This window comes from Rhynchophorus ferrugineus, unplaced genomic scaffold (assembly GCF_030347505.1).
Source record: "Rhynchophorus ferrugineus isolate W39M unplaced genomic scaffold, kcgeb_rfMv2 rfM6, whole genome shotgun sequence".
Taxonomy (NCBI): domain Eukaryota; kingdom Metazoa; phylum Arthropoda; class Insecta; order Coleoptera; family Curculionidae; genus Rhynchophorus; species Rhynchophorus ferrugineus.
The window spans coordinates 34,101,321-34,123,714 of NW_027472585.1; the positions used below are offsets into that span (position 1 = coordinate 34,101,321).

At 33.3% G+C, this 22,394-nt stretch overlaps 1 protein-coding gene across 7 annotated transcripts in view; it reads right to left on the reverse strand.

The window, feature by feature from the left end:
* LOC143198090 (irregular chiasm C-roughest protein) overlaps positions 1–22,394 on the reverse strand; it is a 314,080-nt gene that overhangs the window by 120,489 nt on the left and 171,197 nt on the right. For all 7 annotated transcript variants that reach the window (XM_076407063.1, XM_076407061.1, XM_076407062.1 and 4 more), the window contains one exon: positions 14,251–14,324. The gene's annotated coding sequence lies outside the window, so the exon portion shown is untranslated. The remainder of the gene's footprint in view (positions 1–14,250; positions 14,325–22,394) is intronic.

Here is a 22,394-nt window from a genome sequence, read left to right on the forward strand (position 1 = left end):
AATTTCTTCATGAGACATGATAAAAATCATTGAAATAAGAAACATCTTTAATATAAAATGTTTATAAGAATTCATAGATAGAAGCCAGCTTAGTCAGTGAGAAGAAGGCACGTTAAGAGAGTTTGAGAAGCGAAGACGGAAAAAGAGAAGGACCAGAACACGACATAAAGACCATGCTTCATGAGACTTACTAAAACTTATTGAAATGAGAAAAATCTTTAATATAAAATGTTTATAAGAATCCATAGATAGAGACCAGCTTATTTGGTGAGGTCATAAAGTCAGCAAATAGAAGAAATAAGACAAGTTAAAAGAGTTTGAGAACCGAGAACAAAAAAAAAGAAGGACCAGAAGAGGACTTAAGTGAACCTGGGATGAAAGCTTGTGCGAAATACTGCAGAATAGAAGAAAAACCCCGACCAAAGCAAAAATTACACACTTATACTACTTACTGGTACAAGGAGTGTTTTTTTTTATTATGACGTCTTATAAGTGGTACTTAATCATAAATGCTTTCCAGAACTTAACGTTTTGCTAAGGTGATTGTAAGAAAATAAATAAACTGATCCTTTATTCAGAGCAGGTTGTCGGAATGTGATTTTTATATTTGCGTAATTCTGGAAACTGGAACCCTGAAATATTTTATAATACCGTGAACATTATATGCCCTGCGGATAGCTCGGGCGGCGAAAAAAAAACACTACGAAGGAGGTGGAGGAGGAGGTCGAGGACGTCGGGGAAAAAAGGAGGAATCAAAATATTTTAGGGAGAGCGCGCTACGACAACAAAATACCGATTTCCAAGATCCCGGGGACGGACCGGGAGACCTCCCTCTACAACTCGCACAATTTCCGGTGCTTCCCGGGGGAATGGCACGGCCGGGGCGGCACGTACATCGTCGAATAAAGGAATCGCCAGGCCGTATTAAAATTTAAACCATTAAAATGGTGTTTACATTGGCGTACCTTTCCATCAGTCCCATCGCTGTGCGCCTGGGTAAAGTCATGCGCCATATTTAAGCGATTCGGTTTGTTTACCATTGCGCCTCGTTAAGGTGGGAGAGAGGGTGATGTTAGTGGTGGTCCTTCAGGTTGCTTGGCAACATTTCCATTTTCCCACCGAAATTTTCATTCGTTGTTACATTATCGCGCTATTTGCATGGAAGGGTACTTTGAACAACGATAAAGGAATCTAAAATGAATTATACCAAACCATTCACGGCTTTGAGCTACAATTCACAACTTATGACACCATTATAAATCAACTGTGATGGCACCTGACTTTTTTTTTATTCTACCAGCACTTCTTCGTTAATCCTCTACTAGTCTTCTCAGTGTATAAAAAGCTCCATGCGACTTAATTTATCAGCTTCGTATGTTAGTCTTTAAAACTGACACATGACCGTTTGTTAAGACCCAAGAGAGCAAATATTCAGCTTTGCCCCTACTTTAGGATATACAACACTCATTCACCAAAACCAAAAGCAACGTCGTCAAGTGCAACCAGATTTACACTTTAGTTCACAATTTTAAATTTTCTTTTATTACAAAATCCCATTTCCTAACAAAGAATCAGAAATTTTTGTTGCGGGAATTTTGTTGGCTACAAACAGTTCTTGCTTTTGTATATGCAGGATATGTGGGATAGCTTCATTGAACTGGCTATATTTCTCCATTTAACCGCTATCATTGGCAATAGCAACCAATTACTAGCAAGTGTATTTACAAGTGTAGCTATGATATATAAAATAATGAAAATGTAGCTAAAATATCATTTCTTAATAAAAATGTCAGAACTTTCTTGTTCTTTTTGTGCAACCAACAAAATACGCGTAACAGCTGTCTTTCGTATATGTGGAATAGCTTCATTGAACCGGCTATATTACTCCATTTAACCGCTAGCATTGTCAATTACTAGCAAGTGTCTTTTACAAATGTAGCTATGATATTTGAATCAGAGAAACAAAAATATGAAGGAGAAAATAAGCGTTTATCCATTTTACTACGTTTGTTACTTTATTTACGTTGAGTACGAAATATTAAATATAAAAAGTAGAGAAATGCCTTTGCATCTCTCGCTTAGAATTTTATCTTTCCCAGTGGTCCATGCATCTGAAATAATTTTCTCCATCAAAGCGAAGGTAAAAAAAAGTATCTCCCCCCAAAGCGCCTGTACTTCTCCAGATATTTTGTATAATTTTTGCATAAATTGTCCCGGTTCCTACCGCCCCCGCCCTCTCACGCCCTTCTTGCCCCATCCCCATCGGTTTCCCCCGCGCGCCGACTTCCTGGAGGAGGAATCTGCATTTTATAACCGTAGTGCTACTTCAAAACAACCGACGAATTCACGAAGGTCTTAAAAAATTTAACTTGCCCCCGCGCCGGGTCTTTTTTTATGTATACGGGCCCATCCGCGGGACTCACTCTATATAAGTGAAGTTAATATTTTAAATTTTAATACCGCGAAAGTGTCTCTTTTATTTGGAGGTATTTTCTCGGCGGAGATGCTCGCTACGTGCGGTTGTCTGTAAAAATGGCGGCGTAAACTTAAATTGTTCGTCTGCTAAAATATTTAGGTCGGAACTATTTATGCAGATGTACCACTGTATATCATGAAAACGACGTTCGTTTATCAGAGTTATTACCTACGTTATACTTAACTAAACATATTTTTGCAATTTTTTTTTTCATTTTAAAAAGCCTATATTGGGAGAAATATATATCAGCTATTTCCCATCTCTCTGGAGATGATACCGTATTGGAAGAACAATGTTAGTTTAATACCGATTCAGTCATAAATCAATTCTCGCAAAAATCGAAAAGACACAACAATGTTATGTTCAGCATTATTCTAATTCTCGACCACATATTGCAAAATCGCTGAAAATATACTTGGAAACATTAAAATGAACAGTGTTATACCATTCGCTGTATTTTTTAGTCCTCGCTCCTTGTGATTACTGGTGGTTTCGATATATGAGTGATAAGCAACGCTTCATTTCTTATAAAGATGCCAAAACAAAAAAATCAGTCGATATATGAATATGCTCAAAAGATACATCGTTCTTTCAAAATAGAACCTGTAACTGCAATCTAAACCATTGCAATCTGCGGAATTTTTTCTGGAAATATAGGCGTCTGGAAGAGGTGTAGTTAGTCATTTTATTTTTCTGTATTGACAACACCGGCGAGTATCTCAAAGGGATTTTTATTAATAAAACATAAAAACAATACAATACTTAAGATGCTATGTGAAAGCATCAGAGAAAAAAGTAGTTAAGCTATTTTAGATCTGTTTAGTAAGACATTATTTTGTAATTTTTGTAAGTTTAACAAAAAAGGAATACAGTTTATAATGACCACATTCTGATTATAAAAAACACATCCGCTAGTAGATTTTGATCAAAAATGTTTTGGTTTAAAGAACGAGGTGGCTCCTCTCTGCCTATTAACGGCTTCTCTGAATTTATTATATCTAACGGTATCCAACTCGTTCAATTTTATGATTCATTTTAATTATCTATTAAAGTGTTACTGAGTTATTACCCGTATAATCTGTAACAAGTTTCTACTAATTGTTGCTTCACTAAAATCACAATGCTCGAGATGAAATTGCGGAAAACGCCGTTACTTGTGAAGGTAACGGCTCAAGGCCCGTGCACTTACGGCTTCATCTCGTTGCAGGCCACGCGGAAGACAAGAACCACCATAAAATAAAATGCATAATCGCCCGCCATGATCCTTTGCTCGTTTTCCCGAGACGTTACCTATTTACAAACGAAACGGACGAGGAGAAAAAGTCAGCAATCAGGTTAGGTGCGTTTTTAATACAAGCGCGAAATTATACGCGAGAGACAGGGCGTGTAATCAATTTGATTAAGATAAAAACGAGTACGTGTAGAGTATGACCATGTCGTTGATTGGTTATGTTTGAAAATAGAGGATTAACGTAAGTTAAAACGTTATAATCAACGAGATTTTGTGGTTGTTTTGAAATAATTCGTGTAGCGATTAGTTGAAACATGAACGAACTTATGTTGCAATTTACATTGAATCTATATCTTTTAATAATTTCGATCATTTCAGACTACAAAATCATTAAAACAGTAAGTAAAGGTCAATTGTCTTGTATAAGACAACCTGTTAGATGTGCGAAAGATAATCTTAATATTCAAAAACACATACGCATTAAAATGACAATGACAATCTAAGATCGTTTGTAAATTTTAAAATGGAAATCCAGGGGGAGTTAAGAGGCTTAAACCCTTCCCAAAATAATCCTCCAGTGATATTTTTTAGTATTCACTTTGATAGAATCTACTCCTAGCGAGCTCAAATATCTCCCAGCCCCCCATAAGAGCACCAATCATGGATGTGCAGTTATATGAAGAATGTATAGTTATAATGAAGGTATAATTTCTGACGTGGTTACAATGCAGATTAAAGCCAAATATACGACTTCTAGTCCAAAATTATATTGTTGAGACCACTTGGTTATATGGTTTATATATCTGTATTAGGTTTATATTTTAATTACAAGTTGTTCATATACTTCCCAATCCTGGGTATAAAATAGCCGGAAATATGTTTATAGAGCTTAGCAAAGTACATTATTTTATATAATAACGTTAATATATAATAACATAGGTTCAGGATAAATTACAATTACAACAGATATACAACAAAAGATATATAGGAGAAGAAGATAAAAAAATTTATCTTATAAATTATTATTAAGAAGGAAGAAAAGTGAATAGTGTTGGTTCAGTATGATACTAAAAAATCTAATTATTCCATTCATGACCCAAACAATGCTGATGAAGCTTTTGCAGAAATCATTGGCTGCGAAATATAAAAAGGAAGTGTTGAGTACGCGCGTTTCCATTTTTTTAAAAATTAATTACATCTTATATTAGATGTAATTAGTACCATCTTAATAAACAAAACTTGACTGGTTTGGTTTACAACGATTTTCAGATTTCCTGCGTGGTATCCATCAGCTGTATTGCTTCCACGTTGCTGTGATTTAGCAATCTTATTTCATGTTTAGTTATGTAGACATAAATATTAGTAATTGGTCAAAGAACTTTATTTCGGCATCGTTGGATTACTAATGGGTTTGACATTCTAGTGCAACCCCATATTTAAAAAAAATTAATAATCTGATAAACCAATCTCTTTGATTTTAGGTCAGGTTGCGGAACAGCAAGTCTTGGGTACTTTTCGGTTTTTCCCAGTAATTCACAAGTTATATCAATGTATTATGTAGTTGAATGAACAGGTATTTTTCTAATCACATTTTAACAAAAATATCAGGTTGTAATAAGAATATTATTATTATGATATCACCAAGTTATAACCTCTATAATGAACAAGAAATGATACCGTTGGATTGAATGTTTTAATGAAGATTTCAAGATTTCCAGTAACTGAACCGTTCTATTCATATCGTGTCCTCAATAGAGAAAGTTTTGAATCCCAATAAATGAGTGAAAACAGCACCAACAATTGTAGACAGATAACGAAACAATATCGCCGGGAAACCTCGCGAAAATGATCGCGGAAACATTTTAAAATATGGAAAAGTTGCAATAAAAATGTATCAAAAGCGACGATGCAAATGAAGCTCCACCTGTTACGAATGCATCTTTGAAAAGAATCAAACGAGCAGAAAATTGTATTGCAAATATCTGCGAATTTTAACAATGTCTCATTACCGAGGCGAAAGAAAATCGCGAGAAAAACGAGAACCTCTCCTCCCCTCCTTGGCCGTCGGGCGCCCACATAACGCGCATCGTCGTCCCCAGGACGACCCACTTCCCCGTCCGCCCCATCGACAAAAGAAAGTTAATTTTCTTCTTGGAAATTTGCAACGAGGCATTCGAGACGTTCCTCCACAGATCTCGGCGGCGGAAACATTCCGCAAATATTTCATTCTTCGTTTTTCATTGGGAAAATAAACATTTCGCGCGGTGATATAGGGATGGGAAGGGCGAGGGGGACGCTGTGAAGAAAAACGTTTCAGGTTGCAAGATAGATGAAGAGATGTGAAGGGAACCCAGTAGTAATGGATGTACACGAGGATGTATACGTCGTGGTGAAACTGGCATAAAAAAGATTGTTCTTTTAATGTTTGAGACTATCTGAATATAAATTATTCGATTTTTATATATTTAATGTAAATGGAAAGGTAGATATTATTTAATACTTAGTTTTATTTTTGTACCTGATAGTTTAGTATCTCAATATTATTGCTGATTTCTAGTCTTTTTTGAGTGAACAATATTTCGAGGATATATGCATTTAATTGATAATTTGGTCTTAGAAAATTTTAATAATTAAAAGGTGTTATGATTTAATTGCTTATATACACTATTAAACTCATGATTACTTATCGTAGAACAAAACGTATTCATATCAGAATATGTTTTAAAAATGAGTTAATTTCTGTGTCTGTGTAATTATTAATAAAGTACAATATATCAATAAGGAAAAATAAGCTTCAAAATATCCACATGTTATTTTCGTTATTCGGTTTACTTCACACATATTTAACAAAATTATTGTTGTAACCCAAAACTTGTACCTGAACAATCCAAGAAGTTCTCTATATCTAATATAATTTAACACCGGACTAAGTTAAGCAGAGAGCTATCAAAAGAGAAGACAGCATTATTGAGATGAAGATAACGTCAATTAAATATTTTGTAGTTTGTGCTGAGGAATGGTTCGAAGCTGATTTATAAAAAATCAATCAAATGGTCACATGACTTCTATTAGACCCGATAATATGGCATTATGTATACTGAAGATACCGTTACTTTATATTCTGCCTTTCAATAATTTTGGTTGATGTATACCTAGAGCTTAATAAGGTTTATATTTTCTTATATATTTATCCATTTCTTGTATTAATAAATTTAATTTTTCAATTCAGTTAGCGTAAAGGAGAAATCTATTTTACGTTGAAGGAACAAGGGAAATGTTAGTGACAAATGAGGAAGCAGCTAAATAATAGACAGATCAAGCTGTAAGAGATACATTGAAAATACATCTATTTATTATAAATTGTTACAAAAAAACTCACAAAGACTAAATTCGGGATAATTACATGCTATGTGATTTATTGTAGACGGGATTAAGGATGTTGAAATAAATAATAAGAACAAAAGCAAGAAGCATGGATTTATACGTAAAAAAAGGGAAGTATCAATAAGTAGAAGTTGGATTTAAATAGATTCTAATAGATTCTCAATATACTGTAGAAGACCTGACTACCTGTACCTGAACAATTACTTATTCAATGCATGTATTAGTAATATTATTCAGTCCTGAATTACTACAAATAAGAAAAAAACTAAAGATTCTCGCATTAAAATTTCTTATACATCAGAACTATGCTTTTATTATGTAGTAGCACCACACTTTACCAATGCAAGACCTGGTTCTCTTGAGTCAAAATTTTTAATAGCCTGGTTAATGGTTTCATTTCCAAGATTCTATGGAGATGGCCATTTCTGAAATATATATCACGGAGCATTAATAGCAGTCCTCGATACTTTGTTCTAAAATCCATAAATTATATTTAGATTTTGTTTATACAACAGTATTCTAGTATTCTACTTATGTTAACAGATTAATACGCTGCAGTTGGTACAAAAGGACTATATTTCAGATTGCTTTCTATATGTTTTTCAGAGCTGTTCGCTGTATCTTCAAACCAAAAGCTCAATATCGCCACAGAGCTTTGTGAGGAATTAATTATTTTACCATTCAACAGATATATGCAAACCAATGTAATATTTGTCTAAGAATTTGTTGTTCAAATGTGCAGTGATTGTCGCATTTTAAAGAAAAGAAGCATGTGAAACCTACAGCTTAGCTTCTAATCTACTAAATTATGTTGCTGATTCTTCGAGACTTATTGCCTACAGTCACTATGGCGTATCGTTTTCTTCTAATGGACCGATGGAGCAAGTCATTTGATAAAAACAACTGAGTTTTTTTCTGTACTAAGAACGATACTCAGCGGATTCAGGTTGGAGCTTCTTTATCACAAAAATAATTTTTTTTCTTATAAAGGAGACAAAATAATAATCTCGAGCTTACATAAATATAAAGGTACAGAATCTAAAAATATAAAATATAATATCCAGCCATGTGTATATTCCCGAAGGGGGCCCATTTTAAAAAACTAGGAAAGTTTTAGGGCTTAAACAGTCGCAAAAAACCTAAACTATGTAAGCTTGTCAGTATTCCGGTCTGTCTAAAGTGGATCTTTTTTCTGTCGGCGTGGGCCAGCACCAGAAAAAACAAAGAAGACGACAAGCCACCCGACTTTATGTAAACCTGAAGGAACCAGAGGGAAAACAAATTTTCGCTGGCTCTTTTCCCTTCTTCTACATATAAAACATATATATAAAAAAATCCAGCCGCCAATAAAAAACACTAAAACGTGGAAAGGGTCAAACAGTTTCAACCGATCGGGCCCTAAATTTACGATAGAGCCAGGCAAGCGTTACTTTTATACCGACCGTGGAAACAAAGAAATATTGAACCGATAAAATTTTCCACGATCCAGTCCTCGAAGAATATGATAGATAATAAAAATAAATAACTTTTAATACTGGCTCTTTCGTGGTTTAATGAAAAAACAGTAAAAGGCCACTCCCCCCGCGCGTCCTCGGTCCCTCTTTTTTATTTATTTTTTTGTTTGTTCTCGTTTCTTTTTTTCCTATCCACGTCTTCGTGATGGCCGAGAGATGATTTATGATTGTGTCCTTTTAACCAATGACAATTTTCCGTTCTCGGATAATAATTCGTATATAAATTGTGATTAATTATGTGAGCTTCGTAGTTTTAAACTGAAATTATTTCGCTAAATATAATGTAATTACGGTTGATAAATAGTGGGAGTATTTTTATAAATTCCCTATTTCGTAAAGTACAAATCGAGAGTAATTGGAAAACTGGCTAATAACTTATATCAAAATAACTTTTAATGGTTATGTAAATTAATTCATAAAGTTTCTATGTATAAGCAAAATTACTTCTGAAAAATGCTATCCATAAATACAGGGGAAGAACGGAATAATATGGTTGGCAAAACTGTTTTCCTGTAAATAATGCGATACGTATGTATTGCTCAGTTTACTCAAGGCTTGTCTAAGTCTTGTAGGTTATATTTCAATGTATTATACGCTTTGTTTTAGCTAAGTGAATGCCATCAGAAAACTAGGAGGGTTGAAGGTGGCAAGAATGTAGTATGCGAAAAATCATAGTTTATATTGTTTCTAACGGACGGGTTAGTATATGGAGGATGTTTCGCTATTCTCACTCTCCTTCATATCACTGGCCGGATTACTATGAATGAATATCTCGCGATCTTCATTATGAAGTTCTTACTATGACACGCAGACACAAAGGTTCAATCTTTGTTTGAGGAACTTCAGAATATCATACATTTTATCTGGCCAGCATAATGGACAGTAATATTGAACCGACATGTTACAGCATACTTGAAGCAATTGGCGGATGTTTTGGTACAATATTCTGGAATGGTGCAGTATTCTAGTTAATAATATAATATTTCTCAAGTATTTGAGAGTAGCTGAGTAGCTGAGAGTTGAGTAGTTGTAGTTTGCTCAGGTGATCCACTGTCTTGCAAATAAAAATTACTACATTTAAAGCTCGCAAATTACGTTTGTTTAACTAGAAAATGCTCCTTAGTACTTCCTCTAAAGTACAGTGACCTTTAGTAACATTTTTGCGTAAACATAATTTTATTTTGATTTAATTCGGAACAAAATCTGTTATAATATATAAAATAAGTACGACTTGCTCCTTAATCGAATAAGATGAGCTGGAGACTATTATTTTACACTTTTTTTGTGGACTATATTCTTGGCCAGAACAATAAAATATAATTTATCTACATTATCTTTGGAGCAATATTCAATATAACACTAACAATATGTGGTTCAATATTTGTTTAAGGAATACCATTTAGAAGCTCATAATATCTCGATTATTTAAACAAAATATTGTCAATGAATTGAACTGGAATTTTTAAAAATATATATATCAAAATATAGAAAATGTTACCCTATAACAAATATATATTATTATTGTTTAAAACAGTAAAATAATTTTGTTTATATATTAAATTTGGTATAACAGTAATTTTAATTTTTGTGATTTGTTATTACTAATAATATATATAATGGAACCATAAAATTATTTTAACGTATATGTAGATCATATTATTTTATATTTAACAAAATGCAGGAAAGTTAGAAAGGGAAATATAAAAGTAACCAGTTTGAAAACTAAAAATAAATGGATATGATTTCCAGTAGGTTGCCCTGCTGGATGAAGAACTCGCATGAAATGTTGAGTAGGGATAGAGCTGCTGCCACTCTAATGCGATTCCCAGAGGATTATTAAAATTGTAAGTTATTTTGAAATTTTAATAGTTCTGGAGCTTTTACAGGTCGAAATCTCTCCTGGGAAATTTAAAATGTATTTATCGCAGGAATTTCCGTCGATTTTTGTAACATAGCATGAATGCTTGTGCTGCTATTTGAGGATCTTGTGATTAGTTATATGGAGCTTCATGAAATTACTTCTGAATATCTAATTAGGTATAGATGTGAAATTGAAACTTTGTATCATGAATTTTTTTAGTTAACTATATGATCCCGTGAACTTCGTATCATCTACATCTATCTTGAAGATTTTCTCCAACAATAACAATAGCCACTTCGTCGATTGTTGGCGAATAAAACATCATCGTATGTTCGTCAGCAGGTGCTCTGTCAGATCTGATGACGATATTATAGCTGTCAGACAGCATCCGACACAATGCTATTTTGAACATTTTTATTAAATTTCTGTTCTGGTGAAGAAACGTTTGTAGTTCTTGGGCAATGGATTGTGAGCCAATAAATAAGGCAGTTACAGCTCTCTTAATAACACATTTGTGTATCTATCTATATATCCTTGTATCTGAAATAGTTTAAGAGATTTTTTTGACATATTTGTTACCAGAAAAACTTATACATATTCTGCAATTTTGCTCTGCATAGTGTGGGTTACGTCAAACAAAACTCGGAAACAATTATTGTATTTTTCGTGTTGGCCAAGAAGTGGTTTAAATGAATTTCCATCCCATAAACTAATGAGCAATATTGACAAACGGTTATCATTTATTCAATTGTAACTGATTTGTTGGTACCGTAATCTATTTCCGAATGGTAGAGGAATGCTGCTCGTTCTGTTGTGATTGATGTGCACGAGCTCAATTCATTCTAAGCCTCTTTTCCTTCACATTCAATCACTTTTGAACGTAATTGCAACATATCAATATGACTTTCATTTCATTTTCTGTCCTTCACCGGTTATCAGTGCGGTTAGACCGTGAGGTAGCTCGTGGCATATTTGTTTGACTTTGACGACCTATGTCAGGTCATTTTCTCCATTAAACAACCACTACATATTTCAAATCTAGTTTATGTTTACTCGATCGCACTTTGAATGCGATTCATAACTACCGTTAGTAGATAATTACATCATATTTGACATATATGGCATTATTTTTCGTTTTATTTTCAGATTATCGAATCTATAGCGATAAGTTTTTTTTATTGCTACAAGGAGTTTTGCCGAATTGCCGAAATATTATGTTCAATATATATTATCTTGAACATTACATATATAATAATTGCGGTTTAAGAATAATGGCCGGTACTATGCACCCGTAAATAATATTGCGGTTTTGTATGATGAAAAATATTTCTCTTTTATTTTATTATTTTCTTAGGAACACTGATTTCGTAAATACGTTGAAAATCTGCCGTCCCGCATGATCTGATCTGATGGTCTCATGTACACAAGACGCGGGATTACTGCCGGAGACACTACCTTTAAGGTATCTCCATAAAAGAGATTTGGTAAAATAAGTCCAGGGTCCTTGGTCATCAATTAATGCCAATTCTTTTCGAAACCACTTTTTCAGTAACCAGCCTCATACTGTTAAAATCATATTATTAAATCAGATTCATCAGAATCTAAAAATTCCCTTTTAACGTTTGAAATGTCGATACGAGTTTAAGCCCATTTTGAACATAAACATGCAACTAATACTATAAAAATTGTCGGAGAAGTATTACGGTGAAGGAAGTATTGACAACCATGGAAAAATAAATGTATTTAACTAACGATATTGGCAAATAAACGCCTATAGAAAAAAGTATATTTTTCTCGCCATTGTAAAACGCATTTTATCAAAAATTTATCTGTCAATGGCACTTGCGATTTTTTTTTCGGTCCTTTTAGGGTGACAAAGGCAGGTCCGAGGAAACGAGACGTTGACCGAACTAACACCGGCGGGAGGGAGAGAGAGAGAGGTCGTAAAAAAAGCTGAACGAGGCAGACCGAAGGCGAAACCTCCCCACAAAATCCAGCCAACTTGTTTTTCGTTGTCGTATTTTTTTTTCTCCGGGCTCTCCAGCCACATGTTTCCAACAGGGCGCCGATGTTTGTTACTCAGTCGAAAGCTTTTGTCGAGTGCCCTCCAAAACACGACGCGGCGGTTATTTCCAGATTTTCCACGGAAAAAGAGGCCGTCGCAAGGCGATGGTCTTTAGGTGGCGGCGCCACGGGCACGCCTTCTGGCCATCGGCTTTGAAGTTTTAATAATTTGGCGGCTCCTTTTTGCCGAGTTAGTTAAAATGGGCCTTGTTAATGATGTGACATGAAGCGGCATACTTTTAGCATACGGTCATGACATGTCTTTGACTGGAAAACTCACTGTTATTATAAGGAGAATCATTTTTACTTCCCTTATTACGTAACTTTTTATTACCCACTCCCACTATTTACAATGTCAGTTAATATAAAAAATATACAATAAATTAATTAAAAAAATCTTTTTCTCCTCTTATTTTCGAAAGTCGGGAGGTTTGTTTAACCCATATTTTGTTCTTCTTGTGACGCCGATGACCAACAGTCCTTCCGCCTCTTTGGGAGTCATCTTGGTGGTTTTCTCGTTTCTGGTGGTTCATCATATCTAGCTATTTTCGCCACTCTGTTGTCTTCTATTCTGGAGATATGTTCGTCCCAGTATCTTCATACCCGGATCCATCTTGTTGTATTCTATTTCCTTCTCGATAACTGGAAGGATCACAAACACTGCGTCGAAATCGCTGTTGTTCCTTACTTTTTGTAATGTTGAAAATTCATTGTCTTAATAATAAAGTTTTCATTACATTTAATGAAGGTACAAATAGGTGTCTTCCATTTGTTACCAGGAACTGAGTTATTATGAAAGAAAGGAAAATACAGAGTACACTTGGTACCCATTTTTTTCCTTTTTTTTCTGGCAGAATATGGCTACTACTACTACTACTATTTTATTTAAAAGCACATGGCAAATTTAAAATATATGATATAAAACAAGATCTACATTTGTACACTATTGCAGCAAATACCATATAATTAATTAAGTTACATCTCGGATTTTAATAATTCTATCATAAAACATTGAGAGAATGTTAGTGAGGAATGTAGCTTTAACTAGGCATCAATAAGCATTCCAAATACAATGCCATACTTTAAAATACGATCTGCAGTTATATCAATTAATTATTAAAAACTTAAAATAAACTACATGATATACATATGAAATGTTAATATGTCCCAATTGTCAAATATTACAATGAAATGTAAGTATTATTATATCAAAAAAAAATCGATTTAAGAAAAAAAGATGGAAGCGAAATGAGTCTTTTTGTCATAGTTTAGCCATCCTATTAAAGAAATAATTAAGTCATTAAAACGAAAATATCTAACTTTTGTAGAGCTAGTTTTGTACACTTTGGCAACTATGATGGTATCAATTTATTGAATTTAATTGATTAATCAAATATAAACATAATTGAAACTTGCAGAAATTATATAATAGATTGAAAGTTTATAGCATTATAGCATTTTTTGTTCGCTTTCATTGGTCATCTTCTGTCGGAAAACCCACAATTCCATAACATATTCATCACTGACGTATGACGAGCGTTACAGTAACAAAAATAAACTTCGGGGTCATTTGTTTTGTTCGCTTTGTACTTTGCGGGCCATTTTTTTTGTTTTCTTTTTTTTTCTGTTTTGGTGGCGGTAATCGTAACGTCCTTTGTTCATTCCGTTAGTTGGATTTTTCGGTTATATGGATAGAGGAGAATAAATAATCATTACTCACCTATTTTAGGATTCTTTATCGGTAACAAACCATCGATGTGGGTCGAATCAGCATTGAATATCGGACACGAAAATCTGAAAGAAACAAAAATATCATTAGTGGATTAGTAATACGGTATTTGTGCTTAATACTACTGGGTGTTATATTGGACTATTTGAATTTCAAGAAGATTTATTGTTGGTTATATAAACTTTGAAACAAGTAGCATTGCTTGTTGAATGTAGTTGTTTTTGAGATTAATATCCTCTAATTTAGAATGCGAGTTTAATATCTAACGGTTCTCGTTCCCTTAGTTATAATCCATGTTGTTATCTTTGGCATTTTTACTCATTATTCTGTAAAAACACTACCTTTGACTTTCAATCATTCAATTTCTATTGTTCCAGAGTTAAACCAGGAAAAGTTTAAAACAGTTTATTACGTTTCTTTCAGCTCCTGTTGGAACCTTGATTTTGGAACTTTCGTCATTGATTTAGACGCAAGATTTGCCAAGTTATTTATGTTAGGAGGATTTAGTTCGTACTTTGCTTCACAAAAGTATTTTCTTTGATATCCTGTTTTAACAATATTTATTACTACATGATCCAACAATAGCAATAGACACTTCGTCGATTGTCGGTGATATAATTCTCCTCACGTTTTCACTGGCAGGTGTTTTGTCAGGTCTGATGACCCACAATTTTACCCAAAAGTAAATTTGTAAGAATTGACGATCTGCATCTGGTAGTAGTAACAGATATCCTAGTGTGCCTAAATTGTACTTGTGACTACAATTGTTTAAGATTTTGTAAACTTATTACCGATACAAATTTCGTTGTTGAAATTTGAATGAAAGTAGACACAATATACATTTCGCCAAAAGTCATTTGGAAACACCTGTTATATTTTTGAATTTGGACCAAAAAAAGGTAAGAGTAATATCTCATCGCAGAAACTAATCAGCGTAACTCCGGTCTAGCCCTTTTCGAGTTTTAGCCAGTCTAACGAACAGTGATTCAAGTTTATATATGTTGAAATATGTTTATATCATGTTAATCAAAAAAACTTGTGTTCTTTGCCAAAGACAAGTAATTTTTGCAGGTTTGTTTTGATGCAAAATTTTTAGCCAGTATGGTATTTCTGACTGACTAAGCAAATACTATCATTATCATATATCCGATTTATTAATGTTTCAACGTTTCGTAATTTATATGTTTTATTAACAAATTAGTGAAAGGAGTTTTAAAAAGAACTACCCTTTGAAAATATTCTTCGCTCTCGGTTTCCTTATTTTCTATTTACATCGATGGGAAATCTCCGGAGGGCGATCGCAAATAAATACAAATAAAGTGAGATAAGAAGATAAAAGAGATATAGAAATCTATTGCATCCACTCACGTCTACCCCAGGCCTGGTTTTTTCTCTGTCTCTCTCTCTCTTCTCCTGCATCAAAGGCACTCAGTTCTGTAAGAGGCAGGCTTTCGGTGGGAAAAGCTCCTCTTTTAACCCCGCATTCTCTACGACTCGGGGCCCCACTTTTCCGCCCCCTGTCTGATACTAAAAAACAACGACTACGGTTATGGGAGCAGGAAAAAACCTCGACGTTATGGAAATAGTTCAATACCGGAAGCAAGTGAGAAAAACTCGCCTGTTCCGCCACGAATGTAAATACTAGCACATTTTTCGGTATTGGTTCGTGAATAAGGAAACTGAGATTTCGACGAGCAGAACTGTTTCTACAGCTTCGTCGTCGCTTTCATTGGTGTTTTTCTCTGAAAGGTTTTATGTCCTCCCAGCGTTTTATGACGTTTTTCCACTCATATATGCCTTTAGCTTTGCATATAACATCAATTTCTGAGACTATACTAACAAGGGAATTTTCCAAAACTCGGGAAAATCTGAATTATGATATTTGGTGGTATAATATGGCATGTGTAGGTATAGTGTTTAAATTACCATGATACCGTAGATGAAATGATTTATGAATGTGTAAAAGTATGTACAAAATAATATACAAGATATTCCAGAGAAAACTAATTGAGAGACATATTTAAGATGTTATCAACGGTGTCTTCATGAAAAATCAATTTTTTATATTATAATATCGGTTCACTAGAGCACACTTAAACTTTTCTCTTTTCCACTGAGGCTCCTCTTTGTAAATTTTTGCTTGTGTAGCCTTATATCATTGTGACGTTTCAATTTCCTTAGCATCTTTTCTCAATCTCTTTAATGCCCTGGTGAAATCATTCACCTTGCTTTTCACTCACATCTCCCAAATTTTCCGGAAAGTAGTTGAGGTGGGAATGTAGACATTAGTTTGAAATCCTTTTAGCGAAATGCCTTTAGACTCATTATGCAACTTAAAGCTTGAAATGCTTCTTTTGGCGGTTTTTTTAATAGTTAGTGTATTGCCTAAAAATTACTCTATAACCTCCTTAAAAGAAATCCACCCTTATTTTTAAAAAATCCGTCATAGTCGTGATTAATTGTGGGTCAGTAATAAGCACTCAAATGTCTGGTCCGATGAAAACCCTTCCCTTCATATCTGCTTCTCAAAGGCCTGGAATATTTTAAATTATGTATTTGAAGCAGTTTCTATATTTAGGAAGAGATTTTAAAAATAGCCTTATCAGTCCCAACCGTTCAGTGGTGGTAAAAGGGCTCTATGTGGAGCTAGTAATGAAGAGGTAAGTGGAATACTAATGTACCTTGGAGGATTCTTTTTGGTCCAGCATTTTGCTCGCTCTTTACTGTCTCATAGATACAAAAAGGATCTTTTATTTGTATATTAATAAAACAGTAAAAAAATCCGTTCTTTTACAATAATTTTGCATGTTGAAATAAATCTTGACGCTCTGGAATTTTTTTCATATTATTTTCGTTTTCAGTATATCGAAATACATAGAAATCAGTTCAAAATACTCGGTTTTTTTTTGTTATAGACATGTGTAATTAAAGGTACATCCAACGCCTTATTTGTTTCATTTCTTGCCCAATAATATTTTATTATTTTATATTTTATCTTCTGATATTTCTTTAGAGACTAGAGATTAGAGATATTACAGATAGCATATGGAAATTTAATCAAAACCTAAATACGTTTAATCTATTTCAACATACACAAAATTTGTTTCATAATTTAGATATGTTGGAGTAGTTTGAATCTACGTATTTCGATATTTTCGAAATAGCAGTATTTTGGTATTAACATCGGATGCTAACTTTTTTTATTTTTGTCCCGAATCTCTTCACGAGTTAATTAAATTCACAATACTTTTATAACATTAATCTCTTTTAATTTTTATTGTCAAGTACCTACTTCCATTTGTATATATTGATTTTAATTGCCAACAGTAACACCTTTTATTATGTTGATTCCGCTCAACTTTGTATCAAGGTATTTAGCGCTATTACAATTTATGTAACAACAATATAAGTAATACTATAGATATTGGTTTATAAGAGATTTGATTGATGTGGACATAAAGTTAGAGTTATAGAGTTATTTAGTTACGAAATGTGTTTAAAGTAACAAAAACACTTGTTTTACTTTAAACACTACTTCATTTCACTGGTGACTTCCTGAAAGTGGATTAAAAACAACACTGAGAGTGTATTTATTTTTATGTATTTAAATTCAGTCTAATATAAACCAAACTCCGGTTTCTAGAATTCTCACGTTTCACTGATCGCAATATTCACTTCTTAACATGAACACACCTTGTTCCTTCGAACACATAGAGCCGTGGAGCTAGTAGTCAGAGCGGTATGAGCCGCGAGATAAAAGACCTCCTTCCTAAATAAATGATCAAAGGGATATACGTGTTCGTTTTCCGCCTGGACAGCTTATAGTTGTACCACAATTATCGGCGAATATTACCGGAACCTTCGTCCCTTAGTTTGTCCAGGATTCACTTATGAATAAGACTTGTTTATACAAAAATTTTCATAGTATGGAATAGTTTCCACGCCTGTGATTCTGATCTACTACAATGCACCTTAACAAGTACACCATGAACCGCAAACTTTTTGTTAGGAATCCACAAACTAGGGATGTCCCCTTATCAGAATAGTTTATGGCTGTTGATCCTTGAGCACCTTAAATCCACCTTTTGTGACATAGTAACTATAATACCTATAGAAAATACAATATGATGATAGATAATTTTGATGGAAAGTTTTTGGGAACATTTTTTTATTATATTCAAGTTTGTAAAAGACTTTCTGTCTCAAGAATGATAATGTCGACAGAAATCTCATTTGTCCGTAGAATTTTATCGAATTGACGTTCCCTCGTTGTTTATTTGTCAAATTTACATCACATTTATGTTATAACCGAGTCAGCTAAACAAATTAAGTTGTTTATGAACATTTTATGTCGAGTTCGTTTGCGCGAAAACAAATTTTGCCCGGATTAATTTGCAATTTAACTTTATTCGAATAAAAAACATCCCTCTCCACTCATTTGTTGTACCTGATAATGCATGAATAATGTTCCGCTTCATTTGGATGGAGAGCCTCGGTCCACACGCAAACACGACGCAGGAAAAAAAACAACTGTTTTGCACCGGTTAGTTCGAATCTGTTATTCGGCAAAAACAAATAATACTAATAGATATTAAAATACGTTTTAGACCTCATTAAATGTGCGAATTAGAATGAATTATTTCATGTTCCGCATAAAAGTTATAAATATGTATCGATTCCGGGTTGCATATACACGGTGACAACGTTCATATTTTATATTACGGTCCAGTGCTACGAGTTTATGCATAATTGAATCTGTTATATTGCAGTCGCGAGATGAAGTTATTGCACATCTGTATGTATAAAAATTATAAATTTTTACGTTATTCCTCAGATAAGTCGGCAGCTGATCCCTATCTTGGAATACATGAATGTATTTACTTTACAATATTCTCGTTGATACTCTATATGTTTAAATAATCACTGAACCAACAGTGAAAACATTTATAGGTTAAGAGTTGTATTCTATTTATTGAGAAATCGATTTGAAGAAGTATGAGATCCTATTTTAAACTAATTCTTGTGTAAAGGAATAGAAGTTAACATTTCAGTTGCAACATTAACATCGAACAGCACATTCATTCCAGTGAATCCAATAAAAATGTTATGTTTAGAAGCAATTCGAGAAATTTATACTGCTTAATTTATATGCACTCATGCATCTAACAGCACTCTGAGTCATTGGCGCGTAAATGCTATACCTACTTCGAGTATAACTTATACGTGCTCAGATTTTCATATAAAATTCTAAATACACTACTTGTGATATCGTCAACGTCTTAGCTATCCAACCTAGTTTCAATTTATGATTTTCCAAAATTATTTTGTGGACTTTTTATGCTTTCTGGAGCAATTACCCCTTTTGGATGTTCCTTCACACAACAGAACTTGTACAACTACGTTGTTTTTTCCAATAAGATTAGTAATATTCAATAAGCTTGATTCTTTAATATAGATTATCTTTTATGATCATTTAGCCAGTATTTGACCTTCTTCTTTAGAGATTGTTTTAGTAACTATATTAGTTTTATTAAAATCCCTAAAATATGTAAGCTAATAGTAGGAATGTAATTACATAGAGATTGAAGTTTAGTACTATCTAGACATAGTCCAATTGTTAATTGTTTAACTTAGAAATCGCATTAACATAACTTGGTTTGTATAATTTAAAAATAAGATATGTAACTGTTTATTGTACTTTCTAACACAAAGTTTAAAAGCTCTATTGCAATATTTTTTGCAGGCTTCTTGTTATAAAATCGTATTTTGTTTCAAATAATTGGGACTTTCTTCATTATGCAACACATTTTTTGTGCATATGCTAATTTTAATATATTAGATATACGTTAAACTAGTTATTATGGTCGTTGAATAATTGTCATTTCTGTTGCAATGTGTATTAACATTTTGGACTATACTGACTAGATATTCAGGATGATCTTAACTCAATTTCATGACGTTAACTAATATAAGGACATGACATATGTGTTATTTTGTTTGTGTATGTTGTTTTTGACAAAAACTAGGTGTCTTTAAGTAAAATTATCGAGTTGATTTGATGTGTCAGTTTTTTAAAAGCCCACTATTATAGTGAATGCACTTTGAACGATTTTGTATTGAAAATACAATTTAAAACACAATATTTAAGGCACATTCTTTGTTCATAATGGATCACAAACGTAAAATAAATACTATTTATCGGTTTTAAACGTGTTCCGTAATATAGTCTTCAAATTCGCGTTTTAGTAATAATAATAAATGTACGTATGTAATATTACAAGTAAAAAGCCAACGCAAAATAGCGTGCCTATCCTGTAATCAAACGATTTTAACATATTCCTATGCAGCTTGTCGATAAATATTTATAATTTCGATGTCGTCCGAACAGAAAATAAAACATTAATTCCAATTTGAATTGTAATTCGATAATTTTAATGCAAATGGGTCCATTAATAATTTGGAGCGTAATTATTACAGCGTCCTGATTCTGAGGTATTCGTTCCTTTTTTCCTTCGGAAAAATGGTTTGAATATCGTTAAAAATAAAAAATATTCCCGCATTTTGAATCCGTACGTTATAAATTAATATGGGGTCCGATTTAGTAGCTTGGGAATAAGGTAGTTTCTTTTCTGGCTCGGATATTTGCCTCTAATTCATTCAGAATATTATATCCACAATATATTTTAAATCCCAAAAACTGTTTTGAGTGAGGGCCTTGGTGGTAGATCCAAGTTTCTTAAATTATTAATGGTGTTAAAGCTATACTGCAAATTCTCAAAATAGCAATACTGTATCTGTAGATTTTGACAGTAGATTTTAATCATGCAAGTTCTTATGTAAGATGTTCTACGAACTTATCGAGCAACTTCATATAATTTATAATTATCATTGGTTCGTTAGTGATAGAGCTGGGCAAAATACATGCTTTGATTCAGTTAAATCTTTCGCATCTCGCATGTATTTAAAATAGGAAATACAAAATACCTGTAAGTCGTGCATTTAAAATAAAAAATAAAAATTATATAAGCCATAGCATTAGAAATACTAATTACAAAATACATACACAATATATATTTGCATTACAATTTTTATTCTAGCTGCAAGTCATATACTGCCCTAACCCTGATTAGGGTATATCAAACATTAAACTGTATGGAGAGGAGTGAACTATGGGCAATACGACAACTAATCCTAGAAAATAAACTAATGATTTCCTCATCATTACGCCGCAATAACTCAACAATAACTTTATCGATTAATGTGGCATTATCTAAGGAACAAAACCACTTCGCCATTAGTCCCCCCTCCCCCCCATCTCGTTCCAACCGTCGAACCCGGTCTCACCGCCCGCCACCACCCACCGACACCCTTTCCAACCCTCTGAGTTAATTAAGAAACTTGCTGCAGTTTACAAAATTGTTAAACGGAAGAAGGAATTAGACACAGTATAGCTAAAAATCTGCGAAAAGTTTGTTATCTGAACTTTGTTTCGATGGATTTAGAGCCGTTTTATGATATTGATTAACTTTTTTCTTTACTGTACGGTAATCTCTCCGGGTACAGCCAGTGTTCCTTATAAATGTTTAATTACGACAGGTCCGTTTTTATTTCCTTCTTGTTCTTGAAGTGGTTAGATGTAATGATGTAATCCCGTACTCGTCTTGCTTGTGTATTAATGCAAGTACGACAGAACAGCATTAATAAATTAATTTATAAATTAAGACTGTACTAAGCATATGGATATGGAAAAAATGTTGCTTAGTATGAATTGCTGATATCCCAATAACAAAAGAAACAGTACTTGAGACATTTATACATATATGTTAGAACTATAGTAAAGTTTTAAGCAGTTAAAAATATCAACACAGGGATCAGTGACTAGAAAATACAGGTTAATAGTTTAAAATCTGCCCGTGTCAATTTTCAGTGACTTTAAAACGACGGAAACTTAATTATATTATAAGCTGATCGGATGAGCCTCAAAATTAAACCATTCTGCTGGTTGGTTGGAAGATACTACCAACTTTTCATACGAATACAGAGAATGATTTATCATTCAGCAATAAACCGACTGGAAATCAAATGCCTTCAAAACAAAGTTAAGCAAGTACTATTATATAAATTATATTTTCAAA